This window comes from Salvelinus alpinus, chromosome 19 (genome assembly GCF_045679555.1).
Source record: "Salvelinus alpinus chromosome 19, SLU_Salpinus.1, whole genome shotgun sequence".
NCBI classification, from domain to species: Eukaryota; Metazoa; Chordata; class Actinopteri; order Salmoniformes; family Salmonidae; genus Salvelinus; species Salvelinus alpinus.
This window is the reverse complement of record NC_092104.1, coordinates 46,981,378-47,008,722: the sequence shown is the minus strand read 5'-3', so window position 1 is coordinate 47,008,722 and position 27,345 is coordinate 46,981,378. Positions and strand designations below refer to the sequence as shown.

General features: G+C 41.7%; 1 long non-coding RNA gene across 6 annotated transcripts in view; it reads right to left on the bottom strand.

Annotated features, from left to right (window-relative positions):
• The window catches only part of LOC139545744 (uncharacterized), a 73,607-nt gene that overhangs the window by 23,396 nt on the left and 22,866 nt on the right, over window positions 1–27,345 (bottom strand). For 3 of the 6 annotated variants that reach the window (XR_011669125.1, XR_011669124.1, XR_011669123.1), the window contains exons 2-3: window positions 18,848–18,906; window positions 14,956–15,046 (exon numbers count right to left, since the gene is read on the bottom strand). This is a non-coding gene — a long non-coding RNA (uncharacterized lncRNA). The remainder of the gene's footprint in view (window positions 1–14,955; window positions 15,047–18,847; window positions 18,907–27,345) is intronic. The other 3 variants (XR_011669126.1, XR_011669122.1, XR_011669121.1) reach the window with 1 other exon arrangement.

Genomic DNA, 27,345 nt, shown 5'->3' with positions numbered 1-27,345 from the left:
TTTATTTCTTATTTTTTCTTAAAACTGCATTGTTGGTTAACGGCTTGTAAGTAAGCATTTCACTGTAAGGTCTACTACACCTGTTGTATTCGGCTCATGTGAGAAATGCAATTGAATTTGATTTGATTCTAGGAATCTGTAAGTTCATAGGGAGTTCAAGTGCACTGATGGAACAATTGCTACAGTATATACTGTACAGATATATATTTCTTGAATACTCGTTTCTGATTGGCTTGAAGGGCATTCTAGAGAGTAGAACTAAATGGCTATAGTACATTCTTACATGTCCTACGTTTGAGCTGCTTTTGAAAGCAAAAGTCTTGTTGAATTCGATTTTCATAATAGCAAGCTAGGACAGATAGTTTGGGTAGCTAAACTAGCAAGTCTGTTTGTTTGGTTACCAAGGCAACTAACTACTGTAGCTATCTACTCAACCTGCTAGCTACTTCAGTGGATGTTGAACACATTTCTACCTGCAAATGAAGACATTTCTAGCAGCAGATGTGTTACATTATAGCTATGGTATAAAAGGGATAATCAACTCGGGGCTCTATGCGTTCTAAGGGAAATAATGCAATGCGTTCTAAGGGTAATAATGCAACTCCATGGAAGGTCAGTTCCATTCCGCTAACACGCCGTGGAACACACCTTCCATGTCGTTCATTATTTTCCATAGAAAGCATAGCCCCTCGTTGATTATCCCTTACATAATTTGAGTTTTTTTCAGAATCTTCTATAGAAGGCACACACATGCAAATGCACCCGCACACACATGCACACGCATTTAAATGAGTCCCTCTCTGTGCTGCATATGGGCATATCAGAGACCTGGAGCCATAGCAACCCAGCCTCCTGCCCTTGAACAGGAGGCCATCTCTCTCACAGTATTAATTGTATTTTCTCTCTTTCTTCTTTCTTTCTTCCTTTCTTTTGTCTCATTGAACTTCTAAAAAACACTTAGATCACAGAGTTCCTTTCGTGAAAGTCTATATGTTATACTGATTGCCAACATCCTCTCAAATCCTCCAGACAGACATGATTTGTGCCTGTGTTGGAGCTGAAATGCCCCTTGCCTTTCTGGGTACAGATTGCTACCATTACCGGGGCCATTTCTCTGCATGGCGGGCAAAAAAAAGAAAAACATGAAAGAAGACAGAGGAATTTCTCCAAACTCTGTATGAATCGCTGATGGGACTTGAATGACAATTTTGTATGCAATTGTCATTGTCACTCAGAGACATTGTCAGGCCGGATTCTCATCTCCTTAAACCACAGACATTCTTTTAGAAGTGTCAGAATACAGTTGGAATTCAGGGGAACCAGCCATCTCGCTTTTCCCCTTTCCTTTGCATAGTTCTGGAGAGCAAGTGAAGGTTTACTAAATAGATTATGGTTGTGTTATCTATTTTGTATTAGTTTGTCCATATGGTTGAGGCTTACCCATATGAACATAATAAGTATAAAAGTAAAAAAAATACGTGTCATCTGTTTAATCTGCCAAAATTTGTTTGCATGCTCATGCAGCATTCACACGCACACGTACACACACACACACACGCACTGCCAAACCATTTAATGTAGAGGAACATGACTAATATTTCCGGGAATGTGGAATGAATGAATGAATGAAGGAAAATGCATATGCAACACTATGTCCTCCTTCACATTAAAGAATCAAATCTGATCTTTTGTGGCCATTGGGTATTGAGGGTTGGAAAGTGGTGAGGCGGAAGCATTGGTTTAAGGTGTGAAAAAGATGGTGCCCAAGTCAAGTCGGATGGTGTGCTGTCCCCTACTTGATTGCCTAGGCTAACAAGAGCATAATGTATTCGATTATGCTCATCATTCGTCCATGTTCATTATCGCAGGAAACAACATGATCTTTTTAGTTTTTCCCCTTTCTCTCTCCCCCCCCGCTCTCTCTTTCTGCCTCTTTCTCTCTTAGTGGTTGGGTGATATGACAGGCAAGGCATCCTCTACCGCCCCAAATGGCACAGCCAGGATAACAATGGGAGGATGAGAGGAAGAAAAGAGAAAAGGAGGAAATAAGAAAGTGGTAGGAGGATGGAAAGATGAGTTAGAGAAAACAGAAGGATACAGCAAGGAAGTAAGGTAAGCAGATGAGAGAAATAGGTTGGAGAGGGGCAAAGAGGGTGAGAGGAGGTAGCCTAGCGGTTAAGAGCGATGAGCCAGTAACCGAAAGGTCGCTGGTTCGTAATCCCCGAGCCGACTAGATTAAAAACTGTAGTTGTGCCCCTGAGCAAGGCACCTAAGAATGTGAAATGTCAGAATAAGTAGAGATTTATTTCAGCTTTTATTTTTTTCATCACATTCCCAGTGGGTCAGAAGTTTACATACACTCAATTATTATTTGGTAGCATTGCCTTTAAATTGTTTAACTTGGGTCAAACATTTTGGGTAGCCTTCCACAAGCTTCCCACAATAAGTTGGGTGAACTTTGGCCCATTCCTCCTGACAGAGCTGGTGTAACTGAGTCAGGTTTGTAGGCCTCCTTGCTCGCACACACTTTTTCAGTTCTGCCCACAAATTTTATATGGGATTGAGGTCAGGGCTTTGTGGTGGCCACTCCATTACCTTGACTTTGTTGTCCTTAAGCCATTTTGCCACAACTTTGGAAGTATGCTTAGGGTCATTGTCCATTTGGAAGACCCATTTGCGACCAAGCTTTGACTTCCTGACTGATGTCTTGAGATGTTGCTTCAATATATCCACATACTTTTCCTTCCTCAAGATGCTGTCTATTTTGTGAAGTGCACCTGTCCCTCCTGCAGCAAAGCACCCCCACAACATGATGCTGCCACGCCCGTGCTTCACGGTTGGGATGGTGTTCTTCGGCTTGCAAGAATCCCCCTTTTTCCTCCAAACATAACGATGGTCATTATGGCCAAACAGTTCTATTTTTGTTTCATCAGACCAGAGGACATTTCTCCAAAAAGTACGATCTTTGTCCGCAGGTGCAGTTGCAAACCGTAATCTGGCTTTTTTATGGAGGTTTTGGAGCAGTGGCTTCTTCCTTGTTGAGCGGTCTTTCAGGTTATGTCGATATAGGATTTGTTTTACTGTGGCTATAGATACTTTTGACCTGTTTCCTCCAGCATCTCAACAAGGTCCTTTGCTGTTCATCTGGGATTGATTTGCCCTTTTCGCACCAACGTACGCTCATCTCCTTCCTGAGCGGTATGCGTCTACGTGGTCCCATGGTGTTTATACTTGCGTACTATTGTTTGTACAGATGAACGTGGTACCTTCAGGCGTTTGTAAATGTTCCCAAGGATGAACCAGACTTGTGGAGGTCTACAATTTTTATTCTGAGGTCTTGGCTGATTTCTTTTGATTTTCCCATGATGTCAAGCAAAGAGGCACTGAGTTTGAAGGTAGGCCTTGAAATACATCCACAGGTACACCTCCAATTGACTCAAATTATGTCAATTAGCCTACCAGAAGCTTCTAAAGCCATGACATAATTTTCTGGAATTTTCCAAGCTGTTTAAAGGCACAGTCAACTTAGTGTATGTAAACTTCTGACCCACTGGAATTGTGATACAGTGAATTATAAGTGAAATAATCTGTCTGTAAACAATTGTTGGAAAAATTACTTGTGTTATGCACAAAGAAGATGTTCTAACCGACTTGCCAAAACTATAGTTTGTTAATAAGAAATTTGTGGAGTGGTTGAAAATCCTGTTTTAATGACTCCAACCTAAGTGTACGTGAACTTCCGACTTCAAGTGTATAAGAGAACGAGAAGAAGCTAGAGAGTGAGAGAGAGGGAAAGGATGATGCCTCTACCCCCCCCCCCCCCACTCCCTGTTCCTGTCAGCTTCCTAGTCTCTCCATCTACCCCAACCACCCCTCCTCTCTCCCTACCCTCTTTGCCCCTCTTGCCACTGGTTCTCTCCCTAATGAGAGCTGGCGGGACAATGGTGCCATTGTTGGCAGTGTTTGGAACCCCGCGCTGAGAACAATCGCTGTTTACCCAAGCAGTGGCACAGCCCAAACCCTGTCCTCTGATTAAGTCTGCTCCCTCCGCTATGCAAGCTGCTACAAAGGGCCATTGAGCCAACCACTAGGACCCTTCGTCTCCTCCTCTCCTCTCTTTCCATCCCCTTGTTCCCATCTCTCTCCCGATATCATCACTCTTTCCTCCATCTTGGTTTGTTTCTCATTCGCTCGGTCTCATCCTCGTCCCTATTTCTGATGTGAACAGCATTCCCTCTCTGATTTGCACATGGTTCATCAAGGTCAGCAAGGTTCATCAATGTCCACGCATAACCACACTCATGAGATTGTAGAGGAAGAATGAGAGAGAGGTAGATAGAGAGAGACGGGGAGGAAAAAAGAGGGAGTGCAAAAGAGAGAACAATAGGAAAAAACTTATTTTGAAATATGAAGAAAGAGATATGGCTAAAAGAGAGTTCCTCTCTTTTAAAAGAAAAATCCTCTCTTTCAGAATGACCTTGATAATCCAGGACAAAGCTAATTTCTTTAATACAGATTAAATGTTGCGGGCATGTAGAGGCTATACCACCACATGCAAAAATGCTTTCCAAGTGCTCTCGAATCATAATAAAATGTACATGAATGAAGGGAGTGTTATCCAACCTACGCTTGTGAGGAGACACAGTGAATCAGTGGATTCCGAGCCTTTTGCTCTGACACATCGCTGGATCGCGGTGCCTCGCTACAGACCTGCGCCATGCAAAGCAGCATCATGAATATGTGTAATTAGGTGGGACTGGTGTAATTTTTCTGGGTTATGGGATGTGACATTTTTGTGGGGCAGGAGCATACATCAGCGAAAGCACACATGACAAATGAATGATCCATTTCTTCACATTACCGCGTTTTACAGGGCTGTCGCAATACGCAAATACACATTCATACACTTTTAGAAAAAAGGTTTCCAAAAGGGTTCTTCGGCTGTCCCCATAGAAGAACCCTTTTTAAAGCGCCGGTAGAACCCTTTTGGGTTCCTCTGTGGAAAGGGTTTTACATGGAACCCAAAAGGGTTCTACCTGGAACCAAAAGGGTTGAACCTGGAACCAAAAAGGGTTCTTCAAAGGGTTCTCCTATGGGGACAGCCAAATAACCATTTTAGGTTCTAGATAGCACCTTATTGTACACTCATAGACACTGGAATGATGGCTGTCACAACACATGCACATTTCAAATGAGAGTGGCTGTTGACATTAAAATACTAATATTGCATGATTTTCTATAATTTTATTTATTTCATATTAAAATATTGTGTCACTAACTCCAGCATAACAATATTGACTGATCATATAAAATATATACAAATAGTGTGTTGATTGTTTCTCAAAAAACAACAGTATTTGTTTCTTTTCACACAAAGAATACTAAAAAAAGATGCACCCCGTAAATGAAAGGGACACGTACACTAGACATGAGGATTGTCAGAAGCACCCAATTACTCAATGCAAATAGGGGGGACTGGGAAAGAAAATCAACAAAACCTCAATGAATATAGCAAGAGTCCACAGTGGCAGAAAGAGACCGAGACTGCCATCAGAAGGCCACACAGAAGCTAGAAATCCTACATGAGAAGCGTTATTGAATATAATAATAGAGCACATGCATGTTTGAAAGATCACATGTAATGGGTGACATTAGTGATAGGGTTATGTTTTAAATCAGTTTACAGATAGGACACTGCTGATGAGATAATGCACTCTAAACTGCACATTGCTCTAACACACACTCATGGACACATACGCACAGAGAGACTCACACAGACAGACACACAGAGGTCTTTGTGGTCGAGTATGAAGATGAGAGGCTGTGATAATGATGGAACAGTGAGATATCATTAGTTAATGGCCAGGGCCCATGGGTCAGCTCCCTGTAGCTGAAATATAGAAAGATAGCATTCTGATTGGCCGTGTCATAAGGGACTATTCTCCTTAATGAGGGTGGAATGTGCGCCACATGATAACATAACAGGTTCGTTTTGTGATATCATTGGCTGTAGGTGTAGAATTCCAATAGGAAAACACACTTGAAATGATAAATGATTATTGAAAATAATAATGCTGATAACTTGATAACTTCAAACAGAAAATCCATAAATGACAAAATAATCACGTGGAATAGCATCAGACTGAAGCAAGTACACCTGCAAACACTTTCACGTCCAGAAACAGTTTTAGAAATGTAAGTGTTCAAGGGAACACGTGCATGCATGCATACACATACACACTCAATGAACACCAAAAACACAACCAGTTACTCTTTGTATGTACACACATGCACGCAACCCGCCACTCCGGCGCTTCAGAGAGAGCCAATTTACAAACACTAGTATACTGTACTCGCCCCCGCCTCCACACCTCTCCTCTCCTCTCCTCTCTCCTTTCCTCGCAGTGCCCCCTTCCCCCACTCACATCCTCGGTGCTGCCACACACACCCAAGGGGAGGACACACACATCCTCGGTGCTGCCACACACACCCAAGGGGAGGACACACACATCCTCGGTGCTGCCACACACACCCAAGGGGAGGACACACACATCCTCGGTGCTGCCACACACACCCAAGGGGAGGACACACACATCCTCGGTGCTGCCACACACACCCAAGGGGAGGACACACACCACTCATGGCACACAGGAAATGAACTTGACATTTGATTCAGAAATACTAAATGCATATTTTGAATAGGAAAAAAACAAAGTGTACCGAGGCAGAGATGGGGCCTCGTAGGCTATAAACCAAGGCCCCCTCACCTAAGCCCGGAAACGCATTCGGGGGGAATTCAGTGATCTGCAATCCAGATGCCACGGGTGCCCACAGAAAAGGACCTTCATTTTTGCCAGTCCTCGTCTGGAGACACTGCCCTGTCTTTCCCCATCTCCGTTCTGTATCACTTCCTTCAGTTCTGATATCCAATCCATTATCTTCTGTGGTTATGTATCGCTCGACGTGACGGGAGGTTTAGAGAGAATAGACATTGGTGGAGAACTTGGTGATGTGTATGCTTACACTCATAATTAAGCCCCACCCCTTTGACACACTTATTAAATATTTAAATGAGATTAAATAAAGGATTTATTTGTAGAAATGCAACCTATTCGGTTTTTACTGTGGATGTCATATAGCTTCCAGCGCATTGGTTTTGTTTGGACACACCTACTCATTCCAGGGTTTTTCTTTATTTTTACTATTTCCTATTTCCTACATTGTAGAATAATAGAGAAGACATCAAAACTATGAAATAACATGTGGAATCATGTAGTAACCAAAAAAGTGTTCTTCAAAGTAGCCACCCTTTGCCTTGATGACAGTTTTGCATTCTCTCAACCAGCTTCATGAGGTAGTCACCTTGAATGCATTTCAATTACCAGGTGTGCTTTGTTGAAAGTTAAGGTGGGGTTGGTATACAGAAGAAAGCCCTATTTGGTAAAAGACAAGTCCATATTATGCCAAGAACAGCTCAAATAAGCAAAGAGACAACAGTCTATCATTACTTATCCTCTGCTGTAGAGGATAAGTTCATTAGAGTTAACTGCACCTCAGATTGTAGCCTAAATAAATGCTTCACAGAGTTCAAGTAACAGACACATTTCAACATCAACTGTTCAGAGGAGACTGCGTGAATCAGGCCTTCATGGTCGAATTGCTGCAAAGAAACCACTATGAAAGGACACCAGTAAGAAGAATATAATTGCTTGGGCCCAGAAACACGAGCAATGGAAAATCTGTCCTTTGGTCTGATGAGTACAAATGTTTGATTTTGGGTTTCAACCGCCGAGTCTTTGTGAGATGCAGAGTAGGTGGACAGATGATTTCCGCATGTGTGGTTCCCACCGTGAAGCATGGAGGAGGAGGTGTGATGGTGTGGGGGTGCTTTGCTGGTGACACTGTCAGTGATTTATTTAGAATTCAAGGCACACTTAACCAGCATGGCTACCACAGCATTCTGCAGCGATACACCATCCCGTCTGGTTTGCGCTTAGTGGGACTTTCATTTGTTTTTCAACAGGACAATGATCCAAAACAGACCTTCAGGCTGTGTAAGGGCTATTTTACCAAGAAGGAGAGTGATGGAGTGCTGCATCAGATGATCTGGCCTCCACAATCACCCGACCTCAACCCAATTGAGATGGTTTGGGATGAGTTGCACCGTAGAGTGAAGGAAAAGCAGCCAACAAGTGCTCAGCATATAGGGAACTCCTTCAAGACTGTTGGAAAAGCATTCCAGGTGAATCTGGTTGAGAGAATGCCAAGAGTGTGCAAAGCTGTCATGAAGGCAAACAGTGGCTACTTTGAAGAATCTCAAATATATTTAGATTTGTTTAACACTTTTTGGGTTACTATATGATTCCATGTCTTATTTCAAAGTTTTAATGACTTATTCTACAATTCAGAAAATAGTAAAAATAAAGAAAACCCCTTGAAAAACCCTCTGTCCAAACTTTTGACTGGTACTGTATATTCATAAACATGCTTAGTTAACAGACCCACACACGTTCACGCACACACATGCAAGATCTTCCATAATCTTTGATTGGATTAATGCTTTAGCCAAAGTTTCTCAGTCAGTTCGGCATGGCACCCAACAAACATGAGCAATACCTCTGTAGTACACCCACCAGGCCACAATTAATTCATCTTTATTAACTGTTGCCAGACATACACATGCACACCCACACACACACACACACACCAAGACGACGGCCTGGCCATTGTCTGTCTCAGTCCCGCCTCTATTAGACATGCAGGAATGTTAACATCATTATGCATTATTGTAAGTGTCTGTCTATGCCTTCCCCCTCTCCTCTCACTCGCCATATTGTGGCTGAAGAGTAGTCCAGTGTGTGTGTGTGTGTGTGTGTGTGTGTGTGTGTGTGTGTGTGTGTGTGCGTGCGTGCGTGCGTGCGTGCGTGCGTGCGTGCGTGCGTGCGTGCGTGCGTGCGTGCGTGCGCGAGATGTAATTATTCAAGTGTTCTTTTATATGCTACTGCACACAAATCACTGATCATTGTTTAAATATGGGCAGCTCAGCTCAGTCTATGCCTTTTTCACAGTTATAAGCTATATTAAACTACAAAATACTGTTCAAAAGTAAAAGTAGTCAAAGCTATCTTAAATGTGTGAATTATATTGGAATTAAGTTTAAGGTTGAGTACACCATCCCTGGTTAGATGTACACAGAATGGCATACCTGTAATCTGCTAGCAAGCTATCTCCCAGTTGAAAACACTGAGCAGTCGAAAGGCAAATTGTATTTCAAATTTTCACTGTAAAATGTTTATTGAAAATGTTTTTACACATACAACCTGCATGACCAGAGTGCATTTTCCTCATCCCAAGTATATATAATACATTACAAACAAATCTCAATGTGCATGGTGTACACTGATTTGAATATCCAGGAATATAATGTGAATATGTGATTTGTGAAAAGGGCTAAGGGCAAGAAAAGGGCGGGGGTGGTTGTCAAACCCTAATCCCCCTCGCTTGGGCTTAATGAACGTACTCAGGAAAATGTCACATTTTTGATAAGGTTGAAGTGTCGGCTGGTTTTTAGTGAGCGGACGGACGGACGGACGGACGGGGGGGGGGTAAGGGGGAGACTTTCATTAGCTGTGGTGTTAGTAATATATGTTTTGCATTTCTCTGATGCTGTATAGGGCCATAGCAGCGTTGCATCAGCCAACACACGAAGTACTGCCCTGCCCTCCCTAACCTGGTCTCTTCCATCAAAACACAAGAGACACATTTTCATTTCGATTCACTGCATTCAGCAGATGATAAAAAGGATTGAGAATAGATTATGTAATTCTCAAAAAACATTTATGCAAAATGTTGCTAAGGAGGGAAGGGAGGAGAATAAGGAGTAACTGAGGGAAATGACACATGCAAGATGTATCTTGTTTGGGCTTTGCATTGTCTTGCAACTTCGAAATTGGCATTTGGAGAATCTGAATTCAAATTGGTCCATCCAGGCCCAAAGGAGGGATATTCAAAAACACTTCGGTACAAATCTACAACTAAAAAGAAGGGTTTGGAATAAGACAGAGATAAATGAAGCAATATTTTTTGGCCATCTACCCCTTTTGTCAAAATAGCGATATCTTAAATTGTACAGGGCATGAGGTTTGCCTAGCGAGGGTAAGTACCAAGCCCTACCACTCCTCTTGGCTTCTGCATCTCCCCTCCCTCCTTCCACCTTCCCTCTCCTCCTTGCTGCCAGCGATTTGCATTCATTTGCATGATTTTATTATGCGCATATTCTTTGTTCTCGCTGTAAAATGATGATGCAGGAGAAACCCTACCTACGCAGCGCTATTACACACTCCACTGACGGCTACTTGGATATTAAATGGAGAAAAAAACTGCAGTTTTATTCCTTTTAATTATAAATTGATAACTGATGTCGTCAACCCCCCCCCCACCCCCCACCCCAAATGCCCTACTCCTGGTAATTCCGCGAATCAAAATGAGCAAAAAATATGGAAATGTTACGGTTTTGTGGGGGGGAAAATGCCGGAAAGAATGTGCTATCACTAAGAGGCACAAGCTTCAGTAATATATAACATGGTGGAAGGATCGCACCCAGGCATGAAATATGGAATTACATGATGAATAGGTAATAGGAAAATTATAGATGGAAAATAAATAATTTTAATGAAATAGCAGCTTTCATATAAATACATTTAGCAAATGACCTATTTTCTTTGGGTAATGCTTTAACCTTGCTGCTTTATTACCACGATCTACTATTTGTTTATTACGCATTTATTGCACGATATTAAAGACTTAATTCATATTGTAGATTTTTGCTTATGGACTTCCAAAAGCCGTGTTGTACGCTGGCACCTAATGTCATCTGTGTGCCAAAGCACACGCACAAAAATTAACACACACAGATGAACACACACACACACACACACACACACACACACACACACACACACACACACACACACACACACACACACACACACACACACACACACACACACACACACACACACACACACACACACACACACACACACTGTACCTCTCTTTAATCATGCAAACACATGCAGGGGACTTCATTATGTCCTGTGGCCTAGTGTTAATGACATGGAGGCTGCATGCGGTTATATTCTGAAAGGTCTACTCTAGGCAAACATAGGCTGTGCCTTCTGAACCGCAACACCTAACAACCACTCTCTATCATATTTCCACAGGTTCTATTTTAGATAAACATGAGTGCTAAATTGTACAAGTAACGCTGTGTCATATAAAAGCAATAGGATATAAACGTGTGATATTTTGCATTTTCATGGTTGCTATTCTATGAATAAAATGTATGTGTGTGTGTGTGTGTGTGTGTGTGTGTGTGTGTGTGTGTGTGTGTGTGTGTGTGTGTGTGTGTGTGTGTGTGTGTGTGTGTGTGTGTGTGTGTGTGTGTGTGTGTGTGTGTGTGTGTGTGTGTGTGTATATATATATATTAGAATTAAGAATAATAGTGAAGACATCAAAACTATGAAAAAACACATATGGAATCATGTGGTAACCAAGAAAGTGTAAAACAAATCTAAATATATTTTATTCTTCAAATAGCCACCCTTTGCCTGCATGACAGCTTTGCATACTCTTGGCATTCTCTCAACCAGCTTCACCTGGAATAATTTTCCAACAGTCTTGAAGGAGTTCCCAAATGTGCTGAGCACTTGTTGGCTGCTTTTCCTTCACTCTGCTGACCGACTCATCCCAAAGCATCTCAATTTGGTTGGGGGATTGTAGAGGCCAGGTCATCTGATGCAGCAGATAGTCAGCAGATAGTCCCACTAAGCCCAAACCAGGTGGGATGACATATCACTGCAGCAGAATGCTGTGATAGCCATGCTGGTTAAGTGTGCCTTGAATTCTAAATAAATCACAGACAGTGTCACCAGCAAAGCACCCCCACACCTTAACATCTCCTCCTCCATGCTTTACGGTGGGAAATACACATACAGAGATCATCTGTTCACCCTTTGTGTCTCACAAAGACAGGGCGGTTGGAACAAATAATCTCAAATTTGGACTCCAGACCAAAGGACTAATTTCCACCGGTCTAATGTCAATTGCTTGTTTCTTGGCCCAAGCAAGTCTCTTATTATTATTGGTGTCCTTTCGTAGTGGTTTCTTTGCCGCAATTCGACCATGAAGGCCTGATTCACAGTCTCCTCTGAACAGTTGATGTTTAGATATGTCTGTTACTGAAGCATTTATTTGGGCTGCAATTTCTGCGGCTGGTAACTCTAATGAACTTATCCTCTACATCAGAGGTAACTCTGGGTCTTCCATTCCTGTGGCTACTGCACTTGAAGAAACTTTAAAAGTTCTTGAAATTTTCCGTGTTGACTGACATTCATGTCCTAAAGTAATGATGGACTCTCGTTTCTCTTTGCTTATTTGAGTTGTTCTTGCCATAATATGGGCATCTTATTCCAAATAGGGCTATCTTCTGTATACCCCCTACCTTGTGACAACACAACTGATTAGCTCAAACGCATTAAGAAGGAAAGAAATTCCACAAATTAACTTTTAAGAAGGCACACCTGTTAATTGAAATGCATTCCAGGTGACTACCACATGAAGCCGGTTGAGAGAATGCCAAGAGTGTGCAAAAATGTCATCAAGGCAAAGGGTGGCTACTTTTAAGAATCTCAAATATAAATTATATTTTTTGATTTGTTTAACACTTTTTTTGGTTACTACATGATTCCATATGTGTTATTTCGTAGTGCTGATGTCTTCACTGTTATTCTACAATGTAGAAAATAGTACAAATAAATAAAAACCCTTGAATGAGTAGGTGTTCTAAAACTTTTAAACACAAAAGCAATGATTGTAATTTGGATATGGTCAGGGGAGTATAACAGGGAGATAGAAATGATAGGCCTGCATTAGACCTGTTTCCAGGGGGATGTTTTAGGAGTGTCACTGCACGTCTTGATCTGAGAGTTGAAAATAGCCATCTCTTCCTGTTTAGGCCTTAACCCCATGACCCCGACCATGCGCTTACACAGGCAATGGCTGATGGGAGGTTAGACACCACTCTGACTCTTAAAAGGCGTAGTGTGCCAGTTATCTTCCATTGCAGTCTACCTAAATGCAACAGTGGATATAGTGGTCTAATGATTAAAACACACTGCTTTTAGGATGGTGACATGGATGCTCTGGTATTGTTGTAAAAACATCATAAACAAGGTGGATTTAGTATTTTGGAGAGGACCATGGTTAAAGCCTGCATTCACATTTGATCAGCATTTGAAATATAGAATGAACTCAAACCAATGGCCCGATACTGAAAGACTCCAGTTAACAATATCCATCTACCTTCCTCCTGACTTACAAGTCCACAACACAACGCTTTCCTGAAGACACATATGGTATCATTTACCCACATAATGGACTGGAGTTTTTTTGTTTCGTTTCAATGGAACACCAACCAGACGGACAATAGCGTATGATCTTAGCCAACACTGGCTACAGCGTAAATTGCATCCTTCCAGAGAGAGGTAGAGTTAGATTTGAATTACAATACACACAATATTACCATGCCAGGGTGCTTCTTGCTATTTAATACCAAAACTCTAAACCACATTCTCAGTCTGAGAAATTAGTATTGTTGGTATTTTTTCACAAATCTTTGGCCTTGACTGTATCAATGGTTTAAAAATAAACTAATGATTTGATAACAGTGCTCCTCTCTATGACAGCTAAAGGTCTTGGAGTTTAAATGGCGGGTAGTGACTCTGCTGCTGACTCTCCTGCCCGGCGACTCGGGCTGCCCTCCCTAATTGGCCCTTCAGAGCACTCCACCAGTTGACAGGGAGTGGAGGGAGTAATTACAGTGGGTACACTACCAGACGCTGAGGCCCATGGGTGCTGACATCACTCTCACTCTCTTGAACCCTTGATTTCCACAACATCACACAAGAAATCAGCTTTACTGGAATACCAATACATACAAACAGCCTTTTGGAGTTGCCAGAACATTCGGTCAGAATGGTACTAGGGGTAAGCTCTTGGTATTGGTACTGTTTTGAGAGTGAGCGAGAGGTCGGTATTTTTAGCTATCGGAATATTTTTGCTGACAGAGTTGTATGTCTACTGATTTAGCATATGGTGCACAGCACGCACATTCAATATCCCAGGAAACTAACATCCTGTCAATCTCTCCAGCTGTGTCTGAGATAGTTATACAAAAGGATAAGGTCAAAGGTCCAATCAAGGATAAAACAAATGCTGAGGAAATAGGCCATAAAAATATCACGAAACAAGACCTTCTGCAACACATCACTAAAGCAAGCTAATTGTGTAGTCCTCTGTCATATTAAATGTCATAGATCAACCAATATGGCAGTACGACTACAACGCTACATCCACACATCATGCACAGATCATGTGGTGAATAATACGGGGATGTTCCAAATAACCTCTACAAGAACCGTGCCTGTTTGTACATCATTTGCAATGACTATAGCCATTTGTACTACCTTAATATGGGTTCCACCTTTTAGACTGTGAGGTTGTGCTGATGGCAAACAGGGAATGCTAGCCTCTGCCCCCCTTTGACTCATGTCTTTGGTACGGACCAGAGGGCAGAGGAACGGGTCATTGGATTTGATATTGCCTATGGCCACATTGCATGAGTTCCCCTCAAACCAGTGTTTTTTTTCTGTTTACTGTGTTCCCTGGACCTCTACTAATATCCAAGGGTTTACTCAACACAGAGGCTAACTTTGCTGCGGGCATGCAGAGACACACGCTCAAGCACACATGTACAGACGCTCACATGAACAAGAACAGAGTGCACGCACATGCGCACACACACACAAACATATATACACACACACACAGCATGGTCAGTTGAGCATTTGCTTCTTTGTGTCTTTTGGGCCCTTTGGCTTTCTAACCTGAGCTCACCTCATGTTGGTTTAGCAGTAGGCCAAGTCCCAGACATCTCCATTAGGCCTCTCTCCGACAGCAGGGGAATCAGGGCCATATTCCTCCAACCCTACAACACAAGGGAACACACACACAGAGGCAAAAGTGTCAATGTAATGTTTTTCCATGCAGCCAGTAACCTTTACATGTCAAATATAGTTTCTAGAGTAAATCACAATTAACATGTTCCAGAGGAGAGGCAGATGGGTGATCACATGATGCTTGCGAGCAGAGGTAGCATTTACCAGCGCTAAGTTTGCTCTACAGAATTCAAATTGGTAATAACTTCACGCTGCTGAACCTTTACACACAGCCACAAATAGCAGCTCTAACACCTTGATGTCATATGACTGCTTCGCTTCACTTAGATTTTTATTTATTTTTATATTTCAGTGAAAGAATTTCAGTCAATGTCAATTGACTGAAGATATGCGCAATGTGTGATGAAATTAACCCACAATAGCCTACTCTGATATGTTCAACATTGTATCCGCCATTGTTCTTTAGAATGGCGGATAAAAATGAATAGCAGCAGCAATGGTATATGTATAAGAAGTGTTATCCCAAGGCCTGATAAAATATATTAAAACATATGAAATAGCTAAATACTGTATGGCATGAATTGTAGCCCAGACTGCCTTGTCTAGAGCTGCTTGTAGAGGTGTTTCGGTGCATACCGATGCTCCATGAGCTGCCATGTCTCCCTGATCCCTGACCCCACTCTGTGGACAGAAGGGGGCGGTGGTGGGAGAGTGGGGTCTAGACCCTGTTCTCAGGAGGACATGGCCCTCTGGGGTCAAGGGTTTACTCTGCAACCCACCAAGAAGAATCTAATTTACTTTCCAGAGACAACAGCATCACTAGTGATGGCCTCCACATCACAGAGAATGGATTAGTCCACAACCAATGGAGAACAATATATGAAGCCTTCTAATCCATATCTCTGTAATAGCGCTCCATAGAGAAGGTCACCATTGACAACTGTATCCAGTCAACCAAATGTATTGACCTTCATATACAATTGAGTGAAGCCAGAGTAACCTAACTGGTCCCCTTACTCTTGCAAAGTTAATTTGAGTGGCTACCAATGTTCTGGTTGATCAAGGGATGTGATTGATGAGACATTGTATAATGACAACACATACAGTGCCTTGCAAAAGTATTCATCCCCCTTGGCGTTTTTCCTATTGTTGCATTACAACCTGTAATTTAAATTGGATTTTTATTCGGATTTCATGTCATGGACATACACAAAATAGTTCAAATTGGTGAAGTGAAATGAAAAAAAATAACTTGTTTAATAAAACCTCTCTGGGATAGAGGGCAGTATTTTCACGTCCGGATGAAAAGCGTGCCCAAAGTAAACTGCCTGCTACTCAGGCCCAGAAGCTAGGCTTTGCATATAATTAGTAGATGTGGATAGAAAACACTCTGAAGTTTCTAAAACTGTTAGAATAATGTCTGTGAGTATAACAGAACTGATTTGGCAGGCAAAATCCCGAGCACAATCCATCCAGGGGGGAAAAAATTGAGGTCACTGTGTTTTCCAATTGTTTTCTATGGGAGACCTGATTTATTAGGGACCAGATTGCAGATCCTATGGCTTCCACTAGATGTCAACAGTCTTTAGAAATTGTTCGATGTTTTTCTTTTGAGAATTGAAGAAATAGGGCTGTGCTTTGTAGGTGTCACTCTGAAGGGCTTTAGTTTTTTGTTGCGTGTGAACTGGAACACGCTTCACGTTGTTTTTATCCGGAATTCGAAACAATTTATTCCGTCTTAAATTTGATTGTTTATTTACATTTTAGGATACCTGAGGTTGGATTAGGAACGTTGTTTGAAATGTTTGGACCAAGTTTACAGGTAACTTATTAGATACTTTGTAGTCATGTTGGAAACGGTGTATTTCTGAATCAAACGCGCCAAATAAATTGAAATTTTGGGGATAAAAAGAAGGAATTTATCGAACAAAACGACCATTCATTGTGTCACTGAGACATTTGAGATTGCAAAAAGAAGAAGATCTTCAAAGGTAAGGCATTTATTATATGGCTATTTCTGACTTTTGTGTCTTTCCTGCCTGGTTGAAAAATGATTTTCATGTGTTTGTATGCAGGGCAGCGGCTGGATTAACAAGAAGTTAAGATGTATTTTGATGTATTGCACTTATATTTCCGTGAAGGTTGAATATTGATATTTCTGTAGTTTGAATTTGGCGCGCTACAATTTCACTGGATGTTGTCAAATCAATCCCGCTAACGGGAATCGAGCGGGAAAAGTGGTGCATGCATGTGAATTCACCCCCTTTGCTATGAAGCCCTTAAATAAGATCTGGTGCAACCAATTACCTTCAGAAGTCACATAATTAGTTAGATTGCACACAGGTGGACTTTATTTAAGTGTCACATGATCTCAGTATATATACAGCTGTTCTGAAAGGCCCCATAGTCTGCAACACCACTAAGCAAGGAGCACCATCGAGCAAGCAGCACCATGAAGCCCAAGGAGCTCTCCAAACAGGTCAGGGGCAAAGTTGTGGAGAAGTACAGATCAGGGTTGGGTTATACAAAAATATCTGAAACTATGAACATCCCACGGAGCACCATTAAATCTATTATAAAAAAATTGAAAGAATATGGCACCACAACAAGCCTGCCAAGAGAGGGCTGCCCACCAAAACTCACGGACCAGACAAGGAGTGCATTAATCAGAGAGGCAACAAAGAGACAATGATGGAGATGCAAAGCTCCACAGCAGAGATTGGAGTATCTGTCCATAGGACCACTTTAAGCCGTACACTCCACAGAGCTGGGCTTTACAGAAGAGTGTCCAGAAAAAAAAACATTGCTTAAAGAATAAAATAAGCAAACACATTTGGTGTTCGCCAAAAGGCATGTGGGAGACTCCCCAAACATATGGAAGAAGGTACTCTGGTCAGATGAGACTAAAATTGAGCTTTTTGGCCATCAAGGAAAATGCTATGTCTGGCGCAAACCCAACACCTCTCATCCCCCCGAGAATACCATCCCCACAGTGAAGCATAGTGGTGGCAGCATCATGCTGTGGGGATGTTTTTCATTGGCAGGAACTGGGAAACTGGTCAGAATTGAAGGAATTATGGATGGTGCTAAATACACTGATATTCTTGAGGGAAACCTGTTTCAGTCTTTCAGAGATTTGAGACTGAGACGGAGGTTCACCTTCCAGCAGGACAATGACCTTAGGGTCATACTTTAGCATACTGCTAAAGCAACACTTGAGTTGTTTAAGGGGAAACATTTAAATGTCTTGGAATGGCCTAGTCAAAGCCCAGACCTCAATCCAATTGAGAATCTGTGGTATGACTTAAATATTGCTGTACACCAGCGGAACCCATCCAACTTGAAGGAGCTGGAGCAGTTTTGCCTTGAAGAATGGGCACAAATCCCAGTGGCTAGATGTACCAAACTTATAGAGACATGCCCCGAGAAATGGTGGCTCGACAAAGTAATGACTTTGCCACCCAAAAAATATTTTGCATCTTCACAGTGGCAGGCATGTTGTGTAAAGCAAATAATACAAACCCTCCAAAAATATATATTTTAATTCCAGGTTGTAAGGCAAAATAGGAAAAATGCCAAGGGGGTGAATACTTTCGCAAGCCACGGTACTATTATTTATATATATATATATATACAGTATATATATTAGTACAAGTCAAAGGTTTGGACACACCTACTCATTCATGTGTTTTTCTTTATTTTTAGTATTTTCTACATTGTAGAATAACACTGAAAATTATTAAATAACATGGAATCATGTAGTAAACAAAAAAGTGTTAAAATAAATATTAATATATTAGATATTTGAGATTCTTCAAAGTAGCCTTTACCTTAATGACATTTTTCCACACTCTTGGCATTCTCTCAACCAGCTTCATGAGGTCGTCACCTGAAATACATTTCAATTAATGCATTTGAGCCAATCAAATGTGTTGTGACAAGGTAGGGGTGGTATTCAGAAGATAGAAGATTTGATAAAAGATCAAGTACGTATTATGGCAAGAACAGCTCAAATAAGCAAAGAGAAACTACAGTCCATCATTACTTTAAATCATTACTTTAAGACATGTCAGTCTAGGTCTGTCTATCTGGAAAATCTCTAGAACTTTGAAAGTTTCTTCAAGTGCAGTCGCAAAAACCATCAAGTGCTATGATGAAACTGGGTCTCATGAGGACCAACACAGGAATGGAAGACCCAGAGTTACCTCTGCAGCAGAGGATAAGTTCACTAGAGTTACCAGCCTCAGAAATTGCAGCCCAAATAAATACTTCAGAGTTCAAGTAACAGACACATCTCAACATCAACGGTTCAGAGGAGACTGCGTGAATCAGGCCTTCATGGTCGAATTGCTGCAAAGAAACCACTACTAAAGGACACCAATAAGAAGAAGAAACTTGCTTGGGCCAAGAAACACGAGAAATGTACATTCGACCGGTGGAAATCCATCCTTTGGTCTGATGAGTCCCACCATGAAGCATAGAAGAGGAGGTGTTATGGTGTGGGGGTTCTTTGTTGGTGTCACTGTCTGATTTATTTAGAATTCATGGCACACTTAACCAGCATGGCTACCACAGCATTCTGAGCGATAATGCCATCCCATCTGGTTTGCGCTTAGTGGGACTATCATATGTTTTTCAACAGGACAATGACCCAACACACCTTCAGGCTGGTTAAGGGCTATTAGACCAAGAAGGAGAGTAATGGCGTGCTGCATCAGGTGACCTGGCCTCCACAATCACCCGACCTCAAATCACTTGAGATGGTTTGGGATGAGATGGACCGCAGAGTGAAGGAAAAGCAGCCAACAAGTGCTCAGCATTTGTGGGAACTCCTTCAGGACTTTTGGAAAAGTATTCCAGGTGAAGCTGGTAGAGATAATGCCAAGAGTGTGCAAAGCTGTCATCAAGGCAAAGGGTGGCTACTTTGAATAATATATTTTGATTTGTTTTACACTTATTTGCTCCCACATGATTCAATATGTGTTATTTCATAGTGTTGATATCTGCACTATTAGTACATATTGTAGATGAAAGTAAAAATAAAGAAAAACCCTTGAATGAGTAGGTGTGTCCAAACTTTTGACTGGAACTGTGTGTATATATATATAGCCTTTATCTCAATGGCTAAAGATGTCTATTTGGCAAAACTGGAATGGTTATTTTCATCCTGACCTACTGTCTAAACACGTGTCTTGTGGGCACTTGTGATGGTAGGCTTTACAATGCGTGTTATCTTTATATCAAGTATCTTTCCACTGTCTTCGAGAGTTTCTGTTGTGTGCCCATGTGAGGTTGTGGCCTTCCTGATAGACGTCAACAGGAGACTGACAGCTGCCAGTTCTTATTAAGCCTCCATGTCAAACTAGGATGAACGCACACACACACGCACAAATACATGATGACAACATGTACTATATTTAGTCTCCAAATGTTTATTGAAAACATAAATACATTGGCACAATGAGCACTTGTCGCTGAAATGCTGTTATCTAGCAAGATTTAGCCATATTAGCATTGACATGATATCAATACCAAGATAAAACTAGCTGAAACGAGCCACCTTTGAATCTTCACATTGCAGCTTCTTGCCATTGATGCGAGCTATGTCACCGTTTAGAATCATAACAAAGTACGGCTTCCGGCTCTATCGACGCGTGCGCATCGTTTTCGTGAAGTTGTCTGCCAGTCTATAATAAGACCAATAAAAGTGTGAAAGAGTACTACATCCCTGCATCATTGAGTGCACTGAAATTGCTGAATAAAGCATGTACTTTCAGAAAACATATCAAAGGACTGAATCTACTCTGAACAAAAATATCAACGTAACATGTAAAGTGTTGGTCCCATGTTTCATGAGCTGAAATAAAAGATCCCAGAAATGTTCCATACGCACAAAAAGCAGAATTCTCAGAAATGTGTTAACATGCCTGTTAGTGAGCATTTCTCATTTGCCAAGATAATCCACCTGACAGGTGTGGTATATAAAGAAGCTGATTAAACAGCATGATCATTACACAGGTGCACCTTGTGCTGGGGGACAATAACACACCTCTCTAAAATGTGTTGTTTGTCATACAACACAATGCTACAGATTGGCATTTTGACTGCAGGATTGACCACCAGAGCTGTTGCCAGATAATTTGATGTTAATTTCTCTACCATAAGCCGCCTCCAACGTCATTTTAGAGAATTTGGCAGTACGTCCAACCAGCCTCACAACCACAGACCACGTGTAACCAAGCAAGCCCAGGACCTCTACATCCGGCTTCTTCACCTGCAGGATCATCAGAGACCAGCCACCCGGGAAGCTGATGAAACTGTGGATTTGCACAACCGTATAATGTCTGCACAAACTGTCAGAAACGGTCTCATCTGTGTAATTGTTGTCCTCAACCGGGTCTTGACCTGACTGCAGTTTGGCGTCGTAACCAACTTCAGTGGGCAAATGCTCACCTTCGTTGGCCACTGTCACACCGTTGGCCACTGCTCTTCAAGGATTAATCCCGGTTTCAACAATACAAGGCAGATGGCAGACAGCATGTATGGTGTCGTGTGGGCGAGCGATTTGCTGTGTTGCGAACAGAGTGCCCCCATGGTGGCAGTGGGGTTTATGGTATGGGCAGGCATAAGCTATGGACAACGAACACAATTGCATTTTATCGAAGGCAATTTGAACGCACAGAGATACCTTAACGAGATCCTGAGGCCCATTGTCATAGCATTCATTCGCCACCATCACCTCTTGTTTCAGCACGATAATGCATGGCACCATGTTGCAAGGATCTGTGCACAATTCCTGGAAGCTGAACATTTCCTAGTTCTTCCATGGCCTGCATACTCACCAGACATGATGTCAACCATTGAACATGTTTGGGATGCTCTGGATCGACAGCGTGTTCCAGTTCCCGTCAATATCCAGCAACATCCAGTTCCCGTCAATATCCAACAACATTCCACAGGACACAATCAACAGCCTGATCAACTCTATGCAAAGATACTGACTGGTTTTCTGATCCACGTCCTATTTTTTTAAGGTATCTGTGACAAACAAATGCATATCTGTATTCCCAGACATGTGAAATCCATAGATTAGGGCCTAATGAATACATTTCAATTGACTGATTTCCGTACTTCAACTGTAACTCAGTAAAATCTTTGAAATTGTTGTGTTGCATTTATATATATTTTCAATATAGGTAGGTGATTTCACGCTATGATTCATTAAAAACGTATTCCACACGCACACATACTGTAGACTCTCTCTCTCGCTCTCTCTCTCTCTCTCTCTCTCTCTCTCTCTCTCTCTCTCTCTCTCTCTCTCTCTCTCTCTCTCTCTCTCTCTCTCTCTCTCTCTCACCCTCTTTGTATGTGCACTTGTATGTTCTTGTGGTTCTGTGGTTAACCGAGTCTGTCTGTTCCTAGCCCTACGGCAGGGTTTAGGGTAGCTGCTTGGCACCCCCCACCCTGTTCCCTTTGAGGCTTGTGTGGCTTGTCTCATCGCATCTCTCTCCTTTGCCCCCCATCCCCCTCCTCTCGCTCTGTGGCTTCTGGCCTACATGCAGATAATCACTGTGCCACAGAAGCTCAAGTACCAAGTCTCAACCACAGAGCACAACGGCACAGGTAGACACACGAGCTTGAATACAAAACTCAATTCAATCTGTAGTGCTGAAGTGTTACAGATTCTGCAATAGAAATGTACAGATAATTTCCAATAGAGGTGACATAAAGCTAAAACGCTGAATTTCCACGATGCGGATTGAATAGAGCCCATAGTCACATTCAAACTGTTTGTGTTCTGTGGCCACTAATAATTCACTTCAATTAACTTTCCTAATATTATGATGTTGTGTAAATGCTAGTAACACAGCAGTAATGTTATCAGAGTTTGACTTGTGTTGGCTGTCTCACTTCCTCGCATTAACAATCCATTATCAGAGGCCAGGCTCAAACCCGCAGTTGTTCAATTATCCAGACTTCTCTAGGAGTACGCTGGGGCATACCATGCATTACCAGGAAGAAGGGTGACAGGAAGAGAGAGAGAACAATTTTTTTAGGTCTAAATTGTGCGATTTTACATCTAACTAAGATATTTGGTGCAGTATTTCTCAAGTGGAAGAATGTGCATGGAAACTACTCGTCTCTCGTTGAATGACAACAAACACTTTTTTTTAAGAATCCCGTACATAGTTCCCACTTATACTAGGACTTTTCCTGACGAACTTTGACTTGTCTCAAGTCTTGTGCTGAATAAAAAGCTGAATAAAAAAACACACACAAAAACAAACAAAAACAAACAAAATGATAATATCGTGATAATATACAGTGCCTTCAGAAGGCATTCACACCCCTTGACTTTTTCCACATTCTGTTGTATTACAAAGTGGAATTAAAATAGATGTAATTGTTATTCTGGGTCAATGATCTACACAAAATACTCTGTAATATCAAAGTGGAAGGATTTTTTTATTTTTTTATGAGAAATTAATGAAAATTAAAACACTAATATACAGTGGGGAGAACAAGTATTTGATACACTGCCGATTTTGCAGGTTTTCCTACTTACAAAGCATGTAGAGGTCTGTCATTTTTATCATAGGTACACTTCAACTGTGAGAGACGGAATCTAAAACAAAAATCCAGAAAATCACATTGTATGATTTTTAAGTAATTAATTTGCATTTTATTACATGACATAAGTATTTGATCACCTACCAACCAGTAAGAATTCCGGCTCTCACAGACCTGTTAGTTTTTCTTTAAGAAGCCCTCCTGTTCTCCACTCATTACCTGTATTAACTGCACCTGTTTGAACTCGTTACCTGTATAAAAGACACCTGTCCACACACTCAATCAAACAGACTCCAACCTCTCCACAATGGCCAAGACCAGAGAGCTGTGTAAGGACATCAGGGATAAAATTGTAGACCTGCACAAGGCTGGGATGGGCTACAGGACAATAGGCAAGCAGCTTGGTGAGAAGGCAACAACTGTTGGCGCAATTATTAGAAAATGGAAGAAGTTCAAGATGACGGTCAATCACCCTCGGTCTGGAGCTCCATGCAAGATCTCACCTCGTGGGGCATCAATGATCATGAGGAAGGTGAGGGATCAGCCCAGAACTACACAGCAGGACCTGGTCAATGACCTGAAGAGAGCTGGGACCACAGTCTCAAAGAAAACCATTAGTAACACACTACGCCATCATGGATTAAAATCCTGCAGCGCATGCAAGGTCCCCCTGCTCAAGCCAGCGCATGTCCAGGCCCGTCTGAAGTTTGCCAATGACCATCTGGATGATCCAGAGGAGGAATAGGAGAAGGTCGTGTGGTCTGATGAGACAAAAATAGAGCTTTTTGGTCTAAACTCCACTCGCCGTGTTTGGAGGAAGAAGGATGATGAGTACAACCCCAAGAACCCATCCCAACCGTGAAGCATGGATGTGGAAACATCATTCTTTGGGGATGCTTTTCTGCAAAGGGGTCAGGACGAATGCACCGTATTGAGGGGAGGATGGATGGGGCCATGTATCGCAAGATCTTGGCCAACAACCTCCTTCCCTCAGTAAGAGCATTGAAGATGGGTCGTGGCTGGGTCTTCCAGCATGACAACGAAACGAAACACACAGCCAGGGCAACTAAGGAGTGGCTCCGTAAGAAGCATCTCAAGGTCCTGGAGTGGTCTAGCCAGTCTCCAGACCTGAACCCAATAGAAAATCTTTGGAGGGAGCTGAAAGTCCGTATTGCCCAGCGACAGCCCCGAAACCTGAAGGATCTGGGGAAGGTCTGTATGGAGGAGTGGGCCAAAATCCCTGCTGCAGTGTGTGCAAACATGGTCAAGAACTACAGGAAACGTATGAGCTCTGTAATTGCAAACAAAGGTTTCTGTACCAAATATTAAGTTCTGCTTTTCTGATGTATCAAATACTTATGTCATGCAATAAAATGCAAATTAATTATTTAAAAATCACACAATGTGATTTTCTGGATTTTTGTTTTAGATTCCGTCTCTCACAGTTGAAGTGTACCTATGATAAAAATTACAGACCTCTACATGCTTTGTAAGTAGGAAAACCTGCAAAATCGGCAGTGTATCAAATACTTGTTCTCCCCACTGTATATTGATTAGATAAGTATTCACCCCCCTGAGACAAGACATGTCTGAAACATTTGGCATTGAATACAGCTGTGAGTCTTTTTGGGTAAGTCTCTAAGAGCTTTGCACAGCTGGATTGTACAATATTTGCACATTATTCTTTTAAGAATTCTTCAAGCGCTGTCAAGTTGGTTGTTCAAGCTGATGTAAGTAAAATCTCTAACTAGGCCACATTAAGAAACATTCAATGTCATCTTGGCAGTGGTGGAAGAGGACTCAAAAGTAAAAATAACTTAATAGAAAATGACTCAAGAAAAAGTGAATGTCACACAGTAAAATACTACTTGAGTAAAACTCTAAATGTATTTGGTTTTAAATATACTTTAGTATCAAAAGTAAAAGTATAAATAATGAAAAATTCCTTATATTAAGCAAACCAGATGGCACAATTTTCTTGTTCTGTATTTATTTACGGATAGCCTGGGCTCAAACTACCAACACTCAGACATCCACCAGATCAGAGGCAGTAGGCATGACCAGGGATGTTCTCTTAAAAAGTGTTTGAATTGGACAATTTTCATGTCAAAATGTAATGAGTACTTTTGGGTGTCAAGGAAAAGTACATTATTTTCTTTTGGAATGTAGTGAAGTAAAAGTAAAAGTTGGAAAAATATAAATAGTGAAGTACAGACCCCCCCCCACCACCAAAAACAACGACTTACAGTTGAAGTAGGAAGTTTACATACACCTTAGCCAAATACATTTAAACTCAGTTTTTCACAATTCCTGATATTTAAACCTAGTAACATTTCCCTGTCTTAGGCCAGTTAGGATGACCACTTTATTTTAAGAATGTGAAATGTCAGAATAATTGTAGAGAGATTGATTTATTTCAGATTTTATTTCATTCATCACATTCCCAGTGGGTAAGAAGTTTACATACACTGAATTAGTATTTGGTAGCATTGCCTTTAAATTGTTTAACTTGGGTCAAACGTTTCGGATAGCCTTCCAGAAACTTCCCACAATAAGTTGGGTGAATCTTGGCCCGTTCCTCCTGACAGAGCTGGTGTAACTGAGTCAGGTTTGGAGGCCTCCTTGCTCGCAAACGCAGTTCTGCCCACAAATTTTCTATGGGATTGAGGTCTTTGTGATGGCCACTCCAATACCTTGACTTTGTTAAGCCATTTTGCCACAACTTTGGAAGTATGCTTGGGGTCATTGTCCATTTGGAAGACCCATTTGCGACCAAGCTTTAACTACTTAAAGGTTGTCTTGAGATGTTGCTTCAATATAGCCACATCAGTTTCCTGCCTCACGATGCCATCTATTTTGTGAAATGCACCAGTCCCTCCTGCAGCAAAGCACCCCCACAACATGATGCTGCCTCCCCCGTGCTTCATGGTTGAGATGGTGTTCATCGGCTTGCAAGAATCCCCCTTTTTCCTTCAAACATAACAATGGTCATTATGCCCAAACAACAGTTCTATTTTTGTTTCATCAGACCAGAGGACATTTCTCAATAAAGTACGATCTTTGTCCCCATGTGCATTTGCAAACCGTAGTCTGGCTTTTTTATGGCGATTTTGGAGCAGTGGCTTCTTCCTTGCTGAGCGGCCTTTCAGGTTTTATCGATATAGGTCTCGTTTTACTGTGGATATAGATACTTTGGTACCTGTTTCCTCCAGCATCTTCACAAGGTCCGGTGCAGTTGTTCTGGGATTGATTTGCACTTTTCGCACCAAAGTACGTTCATCTCTAGGAGACAGAACGCGTCTCCTTCCTAAGCAGTATGACGGCTGCGTGGTCCCATGGTGTTTATAATTGCATACTATTGTTTGTACAGATGAACATGGTACCTTCAGGCGTTTGGAAATTGCTCCCAAGGATGAACCAGACTTGTGGAGGTCTACAATTTTTTTCTGAGGTCTTGGCTGATTTCTTTTGATTTTCCCATGATGTCAAGCAAAGAGGCACTGAGGTTGAAGGTAGGCCTTGAAATACATCCACAGGTACACCTCCAATTGACTCAAATTATGTAAATTAGCCTATCTGAAGCTTCTAAAGCCGTGCCATAACTTTCTGGAATTTTCCAAGCTGTTTAAAGGCACAGTCAACTTAGTGTATGTGCACTTCTGACCCACTGGAATTGTGATACAGTGAATTATAAGTGAAATAATCTGTCTGTAAACAATTGTTGGAAAAATTACTTGTGTCATGCACAAAGTAGATG